This window comes from Oncorhynchus keta, chromosome 23, assembly GCF_023373465.1.
Source record: "Oncorhynchus keta strain PuntledgeMale-10-30-2019 chromosome 23, Oket_V2, whole genome shotgun sequence".
Taxonomy (NCBI): Eukaryota; Metazoa; Chordata; class Actinopteri; order Salmoniformes; family Salmonidae; genus Oncorhynchus; species Oncorhynchus keta.
The window spans coordinates 28,491,879-28,512,908 of NC_068443.1; the positions used below are offsets into that span (position 1 = coordinate 28,491,879).

Here is a 21,030-nt window from a genome sequence, read left to right on the forward strand (position 1 = left end):
TGTAGACACAGAAGAAACAACACTGTAGACACAGAAGAAACAACACTGTAGACAGTAGAAACATGAATACTGCCCACGGGACCGTGATAACTCTATTCCCCATTGGCTTGTCATTGTCCATTCTGATGCAGGCACAGTGAACCACATGGACATTTGTTGTACACAGTGTCCTTTGGCAATAAGGATTTGACATCGACAATGAAAGCCCCCTGACAGGATTCACTAGTGTAAGCAAACTGAGCATATAGCACACAGAGGCGGTTTCAAAGGGTAAATGACAGCCACTAGCTGAAATAAAACACATTTCCAAAATAAGTATGTAACAAAATACTGCAGACAACAAAGACAGTGTACCCTGGTGTATTCTGCTAATTGCTTATTCCTCTACATCTGATTAATTAGGATATGTCTATTTTAGCTTTTTTGTGGCTAAAAATAGAAACAACTCAAATTATGCAATCATATTTAAGTGCCCTGCATACTTTTGTACCATGGCGAGTGCGATAAATGGAACAATTGTTGTTTGTTTGTGTGTGTGTGCGTGCGTACGTACATGCGTGCATGTGTGACTGTGTGCGTCAATGTGCTTAGAATGGGAAATGTGTAACCTATAAGAACATATTAGGTTAATGACACCCTCCTCTCTAATTGCTGGAACAAATAGTTACTTTAGTCCTTAATCACATATCAATTAACTTGGGAGGGTCAGTGGCAGTGCAATCCTGATTGGTTTCCACATTATATAGGCCTAAAGCACATATAGATTTAGATAAGCAATGAAGTGATACAGCTGTGCTTCCATGCTGGGTATCTGTCTACACGCTATTAGGAAGCAACATCTGATACTGCAATACAGATAAGAAGAGAAAGAGAATCTAAACACCCCAAACATATTTACCCTTCAGCTAAGGTATCTCTTGGGTAGATATCTTTGCATCTAAGAACATCCTGCATTGCATGCTGGGGAGTGCCGAGACTGAACTTTAAGCTTGCCTCCTCCTTGGAGATGCTGCATGGACCAGAGGTCTACAGCAAACATCCTGTTTATGTTGCTCTTCACACTTGGTATTTAAAAACAGGTTTGATTCAGAGAAGAAGTATAGCTAAGAGTTGTAAACGTTTGCAGGTGATCTCCAAGAACAGACCAGGGATCAAGAAGGAAGAAAGTATAACACCAGCATAATGGACGCTGTGGATAATGGAAGAAATCCAGTTTCAGTTTCAATCTCCCATCCCACTAATGAGAAGTCATTAGCATGGCCCTCCTCGTTCCCTTACGTTTGGAGGAGGAACGGTGGATAAAAATGAAATTGCTTAGACAAATGCTTGTAAAAGAGATACTGTATCTTCTCCTCGAAATGATTTATTTGAAGCATCATATTGTAGGCTACACAGAAATGATGCCAAACTGGGGCTGATGACCTAATCCCATGAATGGTGTGAAGATCAACATTTTAAAAATGCTTCAACAAATATAAAGAGTATAGGTCTAAATATGATACTTTCTATCGTCTGATCTTCGAAGTTTTCTAACAAAATATCAAAAAGAAGAAAAACAGATGTGGGCCTATCTTTCAAATAGTTTTTAGCTGAAAATGGATGGTCTTCATCATCATCCCTCCTAACCTTTGATTGCTGTTCTAGTGTTCTCTGGGCTTTCTATCTAAACAAGCAGTAGCATTAAAGCTAATCAAAAGCTTCTGTCCAGCTACTGTAAATCATATTTGATTTATGATGTTTTTTTCTCCCCATTTCCTCCGGGTTTATGGCATAATCAATCGCCCGGTTAGCTCAGGCATGATCAAACAGAGCTGATAAGACAAATGTTCTTTGTCAGTGAGTAGTATTTAAGTGGACTTTCTTAGCCCTCCATCGATTGCAGATTTTCTCTGCTCAGCACTGCTATTCAAAGCAAACTGTGGGCAGTCAGAATCTATCTTGCCCGATCAGACTTCCGACCACCAAACTGCTGACTTGTTGCTCACCCACTGTCACTTAACATTTATCTGAGTCTGGTATTGTGTCTGTGCTCAATAAGCATGCAGACTTTTCGAATAGAGGACACACACACACCCAGAACGTTCCTACAGTATGCAACCAGCCAAACAGAAACAGCGTTGATAAGATCTGCATAATTCATATATTCATCATAAACGCATTAATGAAGACGGTCATGGTCTAAATTCAACAATAGTGCGTTGTTGCGCCGGAGGACGGTCTCCAGAGCTTTTCTCCACAGGCCAGGAGCCTGGCTACCGCTACAAGCCAATGCACTTTAACTCCCCCCACTGGCGAGGAGAGAAAGCCATGCTACCACAGCTGCATGATAATAAGTGACATTGTACATTTCAAAAGGGCTCTAACTCTATCTCTCGCCAGGGAAACAGAGGGCTGTGTAGGTAGGAAGATTTGCATCAGCCTGAGTCTGTGTGTTTCTGTTTCTGTGTTTTCTGTTTTCTCTACTCGGATATTGTGAAATGGAAATGCTTGTGTGGCTTTCTCAGCGAGGGGTTGAGGCGAATCAGTGCAGGGTCTATAGACCATTTATCAAGCAGATTGAGAATATGACAGAATGGAACATGATGACCACAACGGAATGACCAAGACTGTGTGTGGAAGGTGTATATCCCAGGGCATCCACATAGCGTCTCCATGCTGTATCATCATTGTGCATTGCATGCATCCACTGTCATTAACTAATGACCTTTGATTTTAAGTTTTAGAATATTGTTTTTATTTTAAAGTCTTAATATGGGATTTCATGATAGATGGAACCAGAGACTATCAGTCCTCAGTTGCTCTGTTGTTCAAAAAGCTGTTAATCACAATGTCAGTCTATTTGTTACAGGGGCCTAATACAAACACAATGATACAGATGTTGGTGGATCTGGCTATTGGTATGTTTTGGCAGCTCTGTTTGTTTGAATATATTATCTGATTGATGATGCAAATGATTGAAATATCTCCATTTGAATGCTGAATAATGAGGAGTAATGGGGGAAACTTCCCTAACACGATCACTGCTGGGCGCAACAGAGAACTAAATCCCCAGGATTGAAATATTATGTACATTTTTAATTACCACATAGACTAACATAATCGTGTTGTTTGGCTACCCATTGGCACTCCGGTAAATATTAATTATTCACATAGAGTGCAAAAAGAAACGGTCCTGAGCTCTAGAGTAGTATAATAAGCTGATGGGGAAAAGAGAAAGAGCATGATGTGAATATTTGTTACCGAACCTAATGAATGAGTCTATTTCTAAATATGATTCACGAAAGAAAGAAAAGTCCACAAGGAATTGGTGACTGTTTTTCTATCAATTATCTTAACATATTATGCCTTGTGATTTTCCAGCCATTTTACACATATTCACATTCATTGAACACTGTATGGTTAGCAAGCTAGATGTAACCGTGGGTGAAATAGAGAGAATGGTATGTACATTTTGAGACTTTGGAAAACCTTTGAAAGCATGGCTCAGGCTAATGACGCAGGGCCACAGGGGAGAGGGGAATTGAGAGGCTGTAAGGTATGATGAATCTGAAGATTGATTACTTTCTACCTACAGACTAACAGCCAGTCTACATCCAATTCGTACACAGCACGAAGGTAGTGCCTAAAATAACCAAATTATATCTCTCAACAGAGAAAGATTACTCTATACCTGCAGACTCTCTCGGGCACCACACAGAGGTGGTGCCTAAAATGTACCAAATTATATCTCACAGTCACAACAGTGAAAGCACCAACAGAGGTATTTTGCATTGGTGTGAGATTTCTGTACACTGTTAATCATCTGATAGGGTCCTAGGACACCCCCTCACCAGATTATAATATCAATACAATATCTAACATCAAACCCCCAACTCTCTGCCTCTTGGAGAATATGCTCAGCTGACTTCGACAAATTAGACACCTGAAATCTACGATAATAACCTTCGATGGGTGATGCTGTCGAGTGGAACAGCAGATATATATCCGTGTATATATTTTTTAAAGAACAGCGTGAGATAAACATATTATTTCTGGAGATCGAGATACACCATGACATCCTGATCTGACTATCATAGCATTACAAAATAATTGGATGTGTACACAGTATTATTCTTTTTTTATTAAACAGCAATAAAACTTGGCTAAGATTTGAATGGGGGAAATAAACAAAAATACAATGATAGCAGTGATTTAGGTTCAGACAACAATGTGATCCAGACTCAGTGACTAGGTAACAGTAACAGATCTGGTGTTAAACAGTTTTTGACATGAGGCACTAAAACTTTTCACACATGTAAACAGCAGATTAAACATAGAGTTCCTTTGATATTTTCTGAAGAAAAATCATGTAAATATTTGACATATAGCATCTTATTTATGAGCCAGTTTGCTAGAGCAGGAAAATAATCCTGCAGCAACAGGATATGTGAATGATAAATGTGGGTGATAAATTAATGAATATTTTTGGTAGGGGTTGATACATTTTTTGTAAGGGAAAATCAAGTCTGAAACAAAAAGTGGAAATTACAAACTTGAGAAGCCTTTTTAAACCTAAAAATACACTACACGTTTTTCTGCAACAGGCGGATCAAATTAAGATCCTACATCTGTAAATGACAATCCCTGCTTTTCTTGCTAAGTGATCCATTCAGAAGCCTCAGAATCCAGCGTAATTTGGAATAAGTGTGACATGTGTGACACTTTAATAAAGGGAATACTAAAAAGGAAATGCTTGTCATAATTAGAGACACGTAGTGATATTATGCTCATGGTGTTCCCCCAAAACAGCTTAGAAACACAAATGAGACATACAACTTTGGTTGGCATTAACTTAGTTATGAGTATGTCTCATATTGTATCCACGGCACACAGATAAAAGCTATACATCTAGAGTACTCAATAGATGTTACACATAAGTGATCAATTGAACATTGTTAGATAAGGTTTTGTAATAATAGAGAATAGATTAATTGTTTTTAGAAAAATATTTCCATATGGTATAGTATAGGTTAACTAGGTACAGAGCAGCAAACTAGGTTTTTAAAAATAGGTTTCATGAACAATACAGATTTTTTTGTGATGTGCAGGTTCTTTTGGATTTCAGGAAAACAAATGTTTTATTGTTTGAATAATAGCCTGTGAAATGTAATCAATATCATTGAATTTAAGATGTGAAATTGCTCTAGTGCTTGATCGAAGTCTAAAAACAGAGTGTTTTAGTTTCCTGATTTTGTCCACTGTTTAGTCCCTGCTTGGGGGTCATTAGCCTTATATTGTTGTGGCCCATCTGCTCTCATCGTTATGTTTTTATTGATATAAAGCCCCCTATTATTTTGTTACCTTGCCACCCTCAACCAAACCCCCGCCAGGAAAGGAGCTACACCTGCCATACATTTCACCATAATTTAAACATGCAGTGTAACTTACCTAGTTGGAGAAATCAGCCAGATGAACAATTTCAATTTGCCTCGGGTTTATCTCTATCTTCTCTCTGGTGCAGGTCCCTTTTGCTCACTCTACACTGATCTCCAAGAGGTTTCTTTCTCACTCTCCCAGTGTCTTTTGGCGACTATATCGATCTCTCAGCCAAGTATCAATCTGTCAGCCCCGTTTTTACTACGGCTGCTCAGTTGTGAGCTCTCCTTTCTCTCTGCCTCTCACGGCTGCAGTGGGGAAGCTGGGCAATGTCTACTTCTCGCTCTTGCTCTCTTTCTCTGCCTCTGTCTCTCTCTCGCCTTGCTTTCTCTCATTGTGCTGTATTGATCTCTCTGTGCTGTTCCTCTACTAGTGCAGCCCCTAGTGGGCGTTCCAGACACTGCTTGTGGCCATCTCACTATGATTCTCCCAGCTCAGCACACATTGACAAGGGGAGGGGAGGCAGGAGGGTGCCTGGGCAAACGCATGATACATCTGAAGAACTAAGTGCAACCTGAGCTGTCAGCAGGCGGCAGGACCCCTGCCTTCAAGAAAATATTCTGTAACAGAGATGTGAATTCATGTTTCAGCAGGCAATCATAACCAAATAACTAGACACAGAGGTGAACAAACACTCATTGATGCTTCTACCTGACTGACAAGAAATTGATTAAAGCCCCATGAGGGATATATCAGTGGAATGATGATGGTTGTGAACTTTTTAAAGGTTGTGGTTGAAGTGTCACGAAGTTGAAGCTTACCCTTTCACCACTAATGTCTTACCACTTAGTTGGACAATTCTGATACTTTCTGAAAATCATAACAGGTCTAACAGGAAAATTCTATTTACCATCTACAATAATCCATAATCCAGTTGGTGGTATCAGACATAGCCACACTTTCTTGAAGAGGTAGAGCCTTGGTCTAATGCTGCATTCATAACATCTCGTAAAACAGCATTTTTTAAATTGAACCTTTATTTAATTAGGCAAGTCTGTTAAGAACAAATTATTATTTACAATGACGGCCTACCCCGGCCAAACCCTAAACCAGACAACGCTGGGCCAGTTGTGCACCGCCCTATGGTACTCCCAAGCACAGCCAGTTGTGATACAGCCTGTAATTGAACCAGAGTCTGTAGTGATGCCTCAAACATAAATATCACTGTCATGTCTACCTCTGAAAAGCCTCCCAGTAAAGCAATAAAAACAATTAATAATCCCAGAAAATAGCCCACATTAACATATGTAGCCTAAGAAACAAGGTTCATGAAATCGATAACTTTCATATACTGAGTATCTCTGAAACTCACTTAGATAATACCTTTGATGATACAGTGGTAGCAATACATGGTTTCATCATCTTCAGAAGAGGAAGAGGTGGTGCCATTTATGTTCAGGATCATATTCCTGTGAAGCTTAGAGAGGATCTCCTGTCAAATGCTGTTGAAGTAATACAGGTTCACCTGCCACACCTAAAGCCCAAGCTTGTGGGAAGCTGCTATAGACCACCGAGTGCTAACAGTAAGTGTAAGGATAACGTGTGAAATGCTTGTTAAGGTATGTGATATCAACAGCGATTTATATTTTCTGGGTGACCTAAATATTGGCTGGCATTCATCAAGCTGCCCACTAAAAAAAAAACTTAAAACTGTAACCAGTGACCACAACTTGGTTCAGGTTATCAGTCAAGAATGAAATCATTCACATGTATTTATCACATCTTTACCAATGCTGCAGAAATCTGCTTTAAAGCAGTATCCAAATCCATGTAGAAATCATAATATAGTAGCCATATCTAGGAAAACCAAAGTTTCAAAGGCTGGACCTAATATAGTGCATAAGAGGTGATACAAAAAGTTTTGTGATTCCTATGTTGAGGATGTAATGAATAGTTGCTGGTCTGTGGTGTGTAATGAGGAGCAACCAGACACTCCATTTGAACCATTTATGAAATTGCTCATTCCGGTTACTAATAAGAATACATCCATTAATTCTTAGGGCTGCAATCCCATTAACGAGATCGATATGACAACAGCCAGTGAAATTACAGGGCGCCAAATTCAAAACAACAGAAATCTCATAATTAAAATTCCTCAAACATACATTTTATACCGTTTTAAAGGTAATCTGTTGTTAATCCCACCACAGTGTCCGATTTCAAATAGACTTTAGAGTGAAAGCACCACAAAAGATTATGTTAGGTCACCACCAAGCCACAGAAAAACACAGCCATTTTTCCAGACAAAAATAGGAGTCACAAAAAGCACAAATAGAGATTAAATGAATCACTAACCTTTGATGATCTTCATTAGATGACACTCATAGGACATCATGTTACACAATACATGTATGTTTTGTTTGATGAAGTTCATATTTATATACAAAAATCTGAGTTACATTGGCGCGTACGTTCACTAGTTCCAAAAACATCCAGTGATTTTGCATAGCCACATCAATTTTACAGAAAAACTCATCATAAATGTTGATGAAAATAAAACTGGTACACATAGAATTATAGATATACCTCTTAATGCAACCGCTGTGTCAGATTTCCCAAAAACTTTACTGAAAAAGCAAACCATGCAATAATCTGAAAACGGCGCTCCAAATTTTTTTTTTTATCTGCAATGTTGGAGTCAACAGAAATCAGAAATAACATTATAAATATTCCCTTACCTTTGATGATATTCATCATAATGCAATCCCAGTAATCCTCGTTCCACAATAAATGTTTGATTTGTTCGATAATGTCCATTATTTATGTCCAAGTAGATACTTTTGTTAAGGCGTTTAGTACACAAATCCAAACGCTCGTGCAGGTCCAGCCGAACGTCGGACAAAAAGTTCAAAAAGTTATTTTACAGGTCGTAGAAACATTTCAAACTAAGTATAGAATCAATCTTTAGGATGTTTTTATCATAAATCTTGAATAACGTTCCAACCAGAGAATTCCGTTGTCTGTAGAAAAGCGCAGGTCGCTCTCATGTGAAATGCGAATGACCAGGACCTGGCTCTCTGACAGACCACTGACTCAAAGAGCACTCATCTGGCCCCACATCACAGTAGAAGCCTCATTCAAGTTTCTAAAGACGGTTGACTAGTGAAAGCCCTAGGAAGTGCAACATAACCAATATCCCACTGTGTATTCGATAGGGCTGAGTTCAAAAACGACAAACCTCAGATTTCCTACTGTTTGGATTTTTTCTCAGGTGTTTGCCTGCCATATGAGTTCTGTTATACTCACAGACATCATTCAAACAGTTTTAGAAACTTCAGAGTGTGTTCTATCCACATGTACTAATAACATGCATATATTAGCAACTGGGACTGAGGAAAAGGCTGTTTACTCTGGGCACCTTATTCATCCAAGCTACTCAATACTGCCCCTGCAGCCATAAGAAGTTTAAAAAATTATTGTAAAAACTGTTAAATTGGTGTGGATTCATGTGGAATTTAACTATTTTAAGGTAGAGGGATGAGGCAAAATTCATGGAAAATGAGTATGGCTGCACAGCCGATTGGCAAACATACTGTACATTGACAAAGAAACTGTACTTTGAAACAAAGATAAATTACATTTTAAAAAGTATAGTAAAATTGGAACACCTTACATGAAATGTTGGCCAAAAAGGCAAACTCGGCTCAATCAATCATTGAATCAGATGGTCCTCATTGGCAGGGTTAGTAAACTTAGGCAGGACATGCCAACAACTAATTTGGAACCTAAACATCCATGCATAACTAACCAAATTATGAAAGACAAGCGATGTCATTTTAAATTCCGTGAACTGAGTGTGGAAGAGGTGAACAAATATTGTTGTCTAGCAACAATGACAAGCCACCTGGGTCTGACAAATTGAACGGAAAATTACTGAGGATGATAGCAGACGATATTGACACTCCTATTTGCCATTTCTTCAATCTAAGACTACAGGAAAGTGTGTGCCCTCAGGCCTGGAGGGAAGCAAAAGTCATTCCTCTACCCAAATATAGCAAAGCACCCTTTACTAGCTCAAACAGCCGACCAATAAGCCTGTAACCAACCCTTAGTAAACTTTTGGAAAAAATGGTGTTTGATCAGATACAGTGCTATTTCACGGCAAACAAATTAACAGATTTTCAGCACGCTTATAGGGAAGGGCATTCAACATGTACGCCACTTGACTGATAATTAGCTGAGAGAAATTGATAGTAAAAAGATTGTGGGAGATGTTTGTTAGACTTCAGAGCAGCTTTTGACATTATAAATCATAATCTGCTGCTGGAAAAACATAGAAGTTATAGCTTTACATCCATTGCTATATTGGGGATTGAGAGTTACCTGTCTAACAGAACAAAGAGGGTGTTCATTAATAATGGAAGCCTCTCCAACATAATCCAGATAGTCAGGCATTCCCTAGGACAGCTGTCTAGGCCCCTTACTTTTTTCAATATTTACTAATGACCTGCCACAGGCTCTGAGTAAAGCCTGTGTGTCTATGTATGCTGATGACTCAATGCTATACACGTCAGCTACCACAGCAAGTGGAATCACTGTGACACTTAACAAAGAGCTGCAGTCAGTTTCAGAATGGGTGGCAAGAAATAAGTTAGTTCTAAATATTAAAAAAAAAACTTAAAGCATTGTATTTGGGACCAATCATTCAGAAAACCCCTAAACCTGAACTAAATCTTGTTGTCACGACTTCCGCCGAAGTCGGCTCCTCTCCTTATTCAGGCGGCGTTCGGTGGTCGACGTCACCGGCTTTCTAGCCATTGCCACTCCGTTATTCATGTATCCATTTGTTTTGTCTTGTTTCCCTTCACACCTTGTTTGCATTTCCCAATCAATCCATATGTATTTATTCCTCTGTTCTCTATCATGTCTTTGTATTACGTGTATTTTGGAATTGTGGATATTGTTACGCACATTACTTTTTATCTATGTTCCGTGTTTGGGCACATTTTATGTTACTTTGTGCTGTCATTTTGGACCGGAATAAAAGGTGGGCCTGTTCACTACACTCTGCTCTCCTGCACCTGACTTCGCCTCCTATACACACTCCTAACACTTGTAATGAATAATGTGGAAATGGAGCAAGTTGAGGTCAGAACACATTGATGCAACAGTAGCTAAGATGGGGAGAGGTATGTCCATAATAACGAGACATGCCCCCAGAGGTCTCTTCACAGTCCCCAATTCCAGAACAGACTATTGGAGACGCACACTACTAGATAGAGCCATGACTACACAAAACTCTATTCCATGTCAAGTAACTCATGGAAGCAATAAAATTAGATTTAAAAAACAGGTCAAATTAAATACAAATACATCTGGTAATTACTTGTGGGAAACGTGTCTATCATCTTTGAGCTCTGATTACTCCCAGATGCTGAACTCTGACATTCACATACTACAGAAATTACCTCTATAACAGCATTTTTGGCAGTTAAATGCAACAAAACAATTAAATGCAAAAAAACTATCTATTAATATGGGTTTTGACAGCTTGGTCTCATAGACTAGACAAGAAACAAAGAGATCTTCTGTTGAATCTGACAATTCATCTTGATGGTTGTACAGTCGTCTCAAATAAAACTGTGAAGGACCTCGGTGTTACTCTAGACCCTGATCTCCCTTTTGACGAACATATCAAGACTGTTTCAAGGACAGCTTTTTTCCATCTACGTAACATTGCAAAAATCAGACATTTTCTGTCAAAAAATGATGCAGAAAAATTAATCCATGCTTTTGTTACTTCTAGGTTAGACTACTGCAATGCTCTACTTTCCGGCTACCAGGATAAAGCACTAAATAAACTTCAGTTAGTGCTAAATACGGCTGCTAGAATCTTGACTAGAACAAAAAAAAATATCATATTACTCCAGTGCTAGCCTCCCTACACTGGCTTCCTGTTGTAAAGGCAAGGGCTGATTTCAAGGTTTTACTGCTAACCTACAAAGCATTACATGGGCTTGCTCCTACCTATCTTTCCGATTTGGTCCTGCCATACATACCTACACTTACAAGACGCAGGTCTCCTAATTGTCCCTAGAATTTCTAGGCAAACAGCTGGAGGCAGGGCTTTCTCCTATAGAGCTAAATTTTTCTGGAATGGTGTGCCTACCCATGTGAGAGATGCAGACTCGGTCTCAACATTTAAGTCTTTATTGAAGACTCATCTCTTAAGTAAGTCCTACGATTGAGTGTTGTCTGGCCCGGGAGTGTGAAGGTGAATGGAAAGGCACTGGAGCAAAGAACCGCCCTTGCTCTCTCTGCCTGGCCGGTTCCCCTCTCTCCACTGGGATTCTCTGCCTCTAACCCTATTACAGGGGCTGAGCCACTGGCTTACTGGTGCTCTTCCATGCCGTCAATTGAGTGGGCTGAGTCACTGACGTAGTCTTCCTGTCTGGGTTGGCGCCCACCCTTGGGTTGTGTCGTGACGGAGAGCTTTGTGGGCTATACTCAGCCTTGTCTCAGGATGGTAAATTGGTGGTTGAAGATATCCCTCTAGTGGTGTAGGGTCTGTGCTTTGGCAAAGTGGGTGGGGATATATCCGGCCTGTTTGGCCCTGTCCGGGGGTGTCATCGGATGGGACCACAGTGTCTCCTGACCCCTCCTGTCTCAGCTTCCAGTATTTATGCTGCAGTAGTTTATGTGTCGGGGGGCTAGGGTCAGTCTGCTATATCTGGAGTATTTCTCCTGTCTTATCTGGTGTCCTGTGTGAATTTAAGTATGCTCTCTCTAATTCTCTCTTTCTCTCTTTCCCTCTTTCTTTCTCTCAGCGGACCTGAGCCCTAAGACCATGCCTCAGGACTACCTGGCATGATGACTCCTTGCTGTCCCCAGCTCCAGTTTCAACTGTTCTGCCTGCGTCTATGGCACCCTGACCTGTTCACCGGACGTGCTACTTGTTCCAGACCTGCTGTTTTCAACTCTCTAGAGACAGCAGGAGGGGTAGAGATACTCTCAATGACCGGCTATGAAAAGCCAACTGACAATTACTGCTGAGGTGCTGACCTGTTGCACCCACGACAACTACTGTGAATATTATTATTTGACCGTGTCCTGTTATAATCTCCACCCGGCACAGCCAGAAGAGGGCTGGCCACCCCTCATAGTCTGGTTCCTCTCTAGGTTTCTTCCTAGGTTTGGGCCTTTCTAGGGAGTTTTTCCTAGCCACCGTGCTTCTACACCTGCATTGCTTGCTGTTTGGGATTTTGGCTGGGATTCTGTACAGCACTTTGAGATATCATCTGATCTAAGAAGGGCTGTATAAATAAATTTGATTAAGACATAACATATTAAATGTAACTCTGCCATTCAAATTAGTATGATATGTTGCATTTGGTATGATACATAAGACAGATGGTCGGGTGGGTGATTGGTCAGGATGATTGGTCAGGATGATTGGTCAGGATGGATGGGTGGGCGTATAATGCAAATGTCTAGCAACCCGAAGTTTGCGAGGTTTGAATATCAGCGCAGAGAACTTAAGCATTTTAGCTAATTAGCAACTTTTCACCTACTTATAACTTTTTATCTACTTTGCAACTACTTAGCATGCTAGCTTCCTCTAACCCTAACCATAACTCTTTGTCATACATTTTGCAAATTCGTTAAATATTGTACGTTTTACAAATTCATAACATATTTTACATTTTTCTAATACATAATACAAATTGTAATTTGTAACGTGGACATCCGAAAATCAATACATGCCATACATAACATACTAAATGGAGTGTCTCAGATGTACATAATAATAGGAAATGCTCTGAAACCATGTTGGTTTTGAAAACTATAATTTGTTTGTGAGCATGATAGCTGTACTTTTAATTAAGGGTTGACACAGCTAGTTTTCTATTAGCCAATCAGTGTTCTCAGCGACGTCAAGAACTTGAATGCACAAAACGTATTGCTTCCACATTACAAGTAGTGTTTTCCGAGTTTCCCACTTGACATCAATGCAACATATACAGTGGTTCCTCCTTTAAAATTCAATACAGCCCAGTACTGCTTACCTGACATGATATCGTCAATACAGCCCAGTACTGCTTACCTGAGATGACATCGTCAATACAGCCCAGTACTGCTTACCTGAGATGACATCGTCAATACAGCCCAGTACTGCTTACCTGAGATGACATCGTCAATACAGCCCAGTACTGCTTACCTGAGATGACATCGTCAATACAGCCCAGTACTGCTTACCTGAGATGACATCGTCAATACAGCCCAGTACTGCTTACCTGAGATGACATCGTCAATACAGCCCAGTACTGCTTACCTGAGATGACATCGTCAATACAGCCCAGTACTGCTTACCTGAGATGACATCGTCAATACAGCCCAGTACTGCTTACCTGACATGATATCGTCAATACAGCCCAGTACTGCTTACCTGAGATGACATCGTCAATACAGCCCAGTACTGCTTACCTGAGATGACATCGTCAATACAGCCCAGTACTGCTTACCTGAGATGACATCGTCAATACAGCCCAGTACTGCTTACCTGAGATGACATCGTCAATACAGCCCAGTACTGCTTACCTGAGATGACATCGTCAATACAGCCCAGTACTGCTTACCTGAGATGACATCGTCAATACAGCCCAGTACTGCTTACCTGAGATGACATCGTCAATACAGCCCAGTACTGCTTACCTGAGATGACATCGTCAATACAGCCCAGTACTGCTTACCTGAGATGACATCGTCAATACAGCCCAGTACTGCTTACCTGAGATGACATCGTCAATACAGCCCAGTACTGCTTACCTGAGATGACATCGTCAATACAGCCCAGTACTGCTTACCTGAGATGACATCGTCAATACAGCCCAGTACTGCTTACCTGATGAGATGCCATCTTTAGCCCAGTACTGCTTACCTGATGAGAATACAGCCCAGTACTGCTTACCTGAGATGACATCGTCAATACAGCCCAGTACTGCTTACCTGACATGACATCGTCAATACAGCCCAGTACTGCTTACCTGATGAGATGCCATCGTCAATACAGCCCAGTACTGCTTACCTGATGAGATGCCATCTTTAGGATACGTCAATACAGCCCAGTACTGCTTACCTGAGATGCCGTCTTCGTAGGTGTCCACTTTGACTTCCTTTGTGTCGGAGAAAAGTTGCTTTCAGAACAATTATTTTGAAAATTGAAAATTGAAAATAAAAAAGGTTTTGCTCTTGACAAAATGCCACTCAGGGGCAGAATGATGACGTGTGGAAGAAGGAAAGGAATGAGATGGGAACAACAATTTAATAGCTGAACAATAGACTATTCAACCTTTAATAAAGAATAGTATAATAGCCAAGCTAGGTGTGAACCCCCCCCCCCTATCACAAACCAGATTTGCCCTAACGAACATAGGGTAGCTTGCTACTCAATGTAATAAAGTAATGACTTGTCAAATAAGTTACCTTACACGTTATGTTGACTGACCATTTGTTAGCTACGCTGTCCTTACGAACCACATAGCATATCATAACAGCAGTATGTATGTACCTGTATGTTAGCTAGCAACCTAACGTTAGGTTTTAAAGGAGGAACCACTGTAGGTCCAGAGGGAGGAGCAGGGCCACATAGGCCTATCTTGTGAGGGGTGCGGGCAGGTGCTCAAAATGAATTCCTTACACACATAATCCTCTACTGCTCCTGTAGCCAAATTTCAACGTGTATTTTTTTTTAACAAAGGCTCTTATTTTCTGCAAGAACACACTTTTCCCAATGTAAGCAAGCTTGCTAACCTACTAACCTACCTACTAGAGGAAAAGGGTGTGCCGCAGTATGTTTTAAAGGAGTGTGGGGGGAGGAGCTATATCAGCTGATCATTTAATCTAGCTAGCTAGTTATGCTGTTATAACAATCTAACTAGTCTTTATCTGTGATTGAAGTTTGTCCTGCTGCCGATGTCTGCATCTTGACCTACTAACAAACAAACAGTCTAATTGAACCCTGACCCTGGCCGTGAGAGACGACCCTTGCAGGACAGTGTAGTCTGTGAGCTCCCGTGGATAGCCTTCCTCCCTCAGGACGGCGTTATTATTCCTTACGTCTTTTGTCATTTACATTAAACATCCTCCATTCAGGCTGCAAAGGCAACATTTGATTATATGAAAACGATACTGTGCTGAACGACCAGTTGAAGAACGGTGGGATTATGGTGTCCCAGAGAGGGAGATTGTGTATAGAATGTGCTGCACGAGTTTTGCGATTTCAAATGGTCACATCTATATTGATCAGGCCACACCCACCAAACAGCTGTTGAAGAGCGGTGCACACCTTTTGAAAAAACATGTCCTTCAGTACAAACCGTCATACAATGTAGCAAACGTTGAAACTAACTGAATGTACCCCAGGGATTAGATCCCAGCCCTATAATCCTATCTGTACGCATGACTAGGGAGGAGTTTCTTATTTTGGCCAACCAACACCTCTTGTTTGCTTTCCCATGGAGTCCTCCAATCACAACACAAGCCTAGACGTAGCTCGTCAGCAAATCTACAGGACTGGAGGACTGCTGCTATATCCTCATCTTCTTTTCAAGTATCTGATGCTGATGTTGTGACAACTGAGCAACCACAGGGCTGTTTCTTGCTTTCAACATGAATAACACTTTAAGAGCAGTGAATGAAATGTGTTTCAAATGTGTTTCAAAACAGAATAAGTGACTGCTACCCTTGCTCAAAAGCAGTTGTGGAAAAAGTACCCAAGTGTCATACTTGAGTAAAAGTAAAGATACCTTAATGCACTTAAGTAAAAGTAATCCAGTAAAACACTACTTGAGTAAAAGTCTAAACGTATTTGGTTTAAATATACTTGTGTAATTCCTAAAATATTGTTAAGTATCAAAAGTAAAAGTATAAATCATTTCAAATTCCTTATATTAAGCAAACCAGGCAGCACCATTTCCTTGTTTTTTTCTATTTACGGATAGCCAGGGGCACACTCCTACACTCAGACATCATTTACAAATGAAGTATTTGTGTTAAGTGAGTCTGTCAGATCAGAGGCAATAGAGATGCTTGGGATGTTCTCTTGATAAGTGCATAAATTGCACCTTCTTCCTGTCCTGCTAAGCATTCAAAATGTCACTAGTACTTTTGGGTATCAGGGAAAATGTATGGAGTAGAAAGTACATTAGTTTCTTTAGGAATGTAGTGAAGTAAAAGTTGTCAAAAACATAAATAAAAGTAAAAAACATAAGTAAAGTAGAGATACCCCAAAAATATTTACTTAAATACACCACTGCTCAAATCACTGAGAACTGAACATTTTGTGAACAGATATTTACTACAGTGTTTCCTACAGAGAGGAACATTGTATTCATAAGCAGCATGATAGCTCTGCAGAAACCAAACAGCTGATAGAAATGCAGATAAATAAATGCATAAGGTATCAGTGCTGTACGAGCAATAGTCCTTGAGATATAAAGAGAACATCATAGTGAGGTTTGAAGTAATGAGAAGGCATTGGGTTTATTATTACTGTATTAGTGCACCGCATTTCACTCTCAGTTCACATTGTCAGATTAATTAAGAATGCATATGAATTAAGAAAATAAATTACACCTCAATATATGCATAGAGTACTGAAATTATTGTTTTCATTCTGATGAATATGCATTTTTCACATTAATATATCTTCTGTTTCATCCACACCTTGATATACATAAGCCTAACAAAGAAACTATTTCAACAGAATAATAATATAATAATATATGCCATTTAGCAGACGCTTTTATCCAAAGCGACTTACCAATATAAGGAGATCAAAGGCTTTCAGACAGAACTTGTACTTGGGATACTGTCTAATACAACACACACAAAAATCCCCAAATATTCTGTATAATATAACAGCAGCACCTCATCCCCAGCATATGCTCTCATCTTGGAGGGGCATTATCAATGTCAATTCATGGAAGTGAAGATTTCCAGCACTGCTCAGAGCCTAAGACTGGGGGTATGAAGCAACAGATTAACTGGCTTTGGCGGGTCACTCAGCTTTAGCATCTTGTGTGTGCCTGAGGTTCTGAGTTAGAGGAAGAGACTCTGTCTGACAGGTCAAGGATAAGCTCGTCATAGACTCTCCCTGAGATTTTAGACCTGTATTTATTGACTGATAAAGGTGAACTATCAGCATTTTAGGGACAAGCACTGACATAAAATGCTGTTACAAATCAATTTAGTTTCAAACATTCCTATTCTAGGTGAAACCACAACACAACCTAGATCCACAGAGAACTTGGATGCATATCACTGCCGAACATGAACAGCTCACCTAATCTCCTAATGGGTACAAGGGTACAAGGGTATCAGCAGAGTAATGGAGCAAGATAAAAAATCTCCAGCAGCACACATTATTAAAGTTACTTTCAGCGAGGGGAAGTTTAAAATGAGCTTGTGTCGTGTTGACTGTATGGAAATAAAGACACTTACCGCTAATCAATAGGGTTTTCCCAATGTTTGACGTTCAGATGTGAGAATGCCAAATAATCCAGTTACTGTATGCTGAGCTGCCACAAATACATTGTGGCCAGAGGAAACCGTTTGCATTTCCGAGAGAAATTAGGCAGGAAAGTGAGTAGTGATAAGGTCATAGACTTAGACTAGTCAATGGCACACAATCTCTCTATGGAAGGATGTAATGCCAATAGGCTCTGTTATTCACGTTACTGGAATTGCAAGTGCAAAAACATTATTGCATCCTTAGCTAAAAATCCAAAGTCCATTATAAAATAATTGAAGTATACCTACACACGCTATTACAAAAGACGGTAAACACTTTACTTGACACCCAGCGTCATAACATATTATGACACAGTCATAACCAAGTCATAATATGTCACAACAGCTGACATAACATTTCAAAACCTGTCATAATATGGTCATAACACTTTCATGACCCATATATTTACACCTGTTGTGATATATATTATGTTATTTCATGGCTGGTTATGACAACTACTGTACATAACTGGCAAAAAAATGTCCCTTTCATTTGAACGTTTTTGTTGTATTGTATTGGTTGTATTATAATATTTTAAATAACTATGACACTATCATAAATACACTTTATGACACTATCGTAATGCATTATGGCCATACTGTGTAACTTTACTTAGACTAAGAAAATACAACTTATGACACTGTCAAGAAGCATTATAACCATCATAATCATATAAGCCGTATCAGGTACATGCCCTTATGTCAGCCAACAGTCAAAAAGAGAGTGTCTTGTTCTGCTCCTGATATCTGCTCCTGCATTCACCCAAGTCATCAGAAACAGAGCATTGTGGTATGTGCATGTCTGACATCAATGTGTGCAGAATTACAATGAAGAACTTCAGTAAATGTTGTATAACATAAACACACTGTTGACAAGTAGGCTTTGGTGTAATGTAATGTTTTGCATTGTGTGGTAGGTTTTGTGTGCTTTGACGCTCTTATGTAGGTGTCATAACTAGCCATAAAATAATTACCATGGTAGGTTTTGTGCTTTTTGACACTTTTATGTAGGTGTCATAACCATCCATAAAATAACGCAATATTTCACAACAGGTCTAAAAATATGTGTCATTAGTTTAGGTGACCTAAACTGGAACATGCTTAACACCCCAGCCATTCTACAATCTAAGCTTGATGCCCTCAATCTCACACAAATTATCAATGAACCTACCAGGTACCACCCCAAAGCTGTTAACACGGGCACCCTCATAGATATCATCCTAACCAACTTGCGCTCTAAATACACCTCTGCTGTTTTCAACCAAGATCTCAGCGATCACTGCCTCATTGCCTGCATCTGTAATGGGTCAGTGGTCAAGCGGCCTCCACTAATCACTGTCAACGCTCCCTGAAGCACTTCAGCGAGCAGGCCTTTCTAATAGACCTGGCCCGGGTATCCTGGAAGGATATTGACCCATTCAGTAGAGGATGCCTGGTAACAAAATGTTAATGCCACCATCTTAAATAAGCATGCCCCATTCAAGAAATTTAGAACCACGAACAGATATAGCCCTTGGTTCTCTCCAGACCTGACTGTTCTTAACCAACACAAAAACATCCTATGGCGTTCTGCATTAGCATCGAACAGCCCCCGTGTTATGCAACTTTTCAAGGAAAAGAAACCAATATACACAGGCAGTTAGAAAAGCCAAGGCTAGCTTTTTCAAGCAGAAATTTGCTTCCTGCAACACAAACTCAAAAAAGTTCTGGGACACTAAAGTCGATGGAGAATAAGAACACCTCCTCCCAGCTGCCCACTGCACTGAGGATAGGACACTCTGGCACCACCAATAAATCCAATATAATTAAACATTTCAATAACCATTTTTCTACGGCTGGCCATGCTTTCCACCTGGCTTCCCCTACCCTGGTCAACTGCACTGTACTCCCCACAGCAACTCGCCCAAGCCTTCCCCATTTCTCCTTCTCCCAAATCCAGTCAGCTGATGTTCTTAAAGAGATGCAAAATCTGGACCCCTACAAATCAGTCGGGCTAGACAATCTGGACCCTTTCTTTCTAAAATTATCTGCAGAAGTTGTTGCAACCCCTATTACTAGCCTGTTCAACCTCTCTTTCGTGTCGTCTGAGATTCCCAAAGATTGGAAAGCAGCTGCGGTCATCCCCCTCTTCAAAGGGGGGGACACTCGAGACCCAAACTGCTACAGACCTATATCTATCCTACCCTGCCTTTCTAAGGTCTTTCGAAAGCCAAGTCAACAAACAGATTACCGACCATTTCGATTCCCACTGCACCTTCTCTGCTATGCAATCTGGTTTCAGAGCTGGTCATGGATTCACCTCAGCCACGCTCAAGGACCTAAATGATATCATAACCGCCATCGATAAGAAACAATACTGTGCAGACGTATTCATTGACCTGGCCAAGGCTTTCGACTCTGTCAAACACCACATCCTCATCGGCAGACTCGATAGCCTTGGTTTCTCAAATGATTGCCTCGCCTGGTTCACCAACTACTTCTCTGATAGAGTTCAGTGTGTCAAATCGGAGGGCCTGTTGTCCAGGCCTCTGGCAGTCTCTATGGGGGTGCCACAGGGATAAATTCTTGGGCCGGCTCTCTTCTCTGTATATATCAATGATGTCGCTCTTGCTGCTGGTCACCATAGCACCCACCTGTAGCACGCGCTCCAGCAGGTGTATATCTCTGGTCACCCCCAAAACAAACTCTCTCCTTCCAATTCTCTACTGCCAATGACTGGAACGAACTACAAAAATCTCTGAAACTGGAAACACTTTTCTCCCTCACTAGCTTTAAGCACAAGCTGTCAGAGCAGCTCATAGATTACTGCACCTGTACATAGCCCATCAATAATTTAGCCCAAACGACCTCTTCCCCTACTGTATTTATTTATTTTTGCTTTTCCCTCCCTTACCTCACGTCATTTGCTCACATCATAGTCTTATTTTTCTACTGTATTATTGACTGTATGTTTGTTTTACTCCATGTGTAACTCTGTGTTGTTGTATGTGTCGAACTGCTTTGTTTTATCTTGGCCAGGTCGCAATTGTAAATGACAACTTGCCTACCTGGTTAAATAAAGGTGAAATAAAATAAATAACAATTACAGGGCTTCTACCATGTGAC

The 21,030-nt window shown here is 40.3% G+C and overlaps 1 protein-coding gene across 3 annotated transcripts in view; it reads right to left on the reverse strand.

Annotated features, from left to right (window-relative positions):
- LOC118402540 (tenascin-R-like) overlaps window positions 1-5,730 on the reverse strand; it is a 130,191-nt gene extending 124,461 nt beyond the window's left edge. For all 3 annotated transcript variants that reach the window (XM_052476980.1, XM_052476979.1, XM_052476978.1), the window contains exon 1: window positions 5,428-5,730. The gene's annotated coding sequence lies outside the window, so the exon portion shown is untranslated. The remainder of the gene's footprint in view (window positions 1-5,427) is intronic.
- Window positions 5,731-21,030: the final 15,300 nt, after the last annotated feature.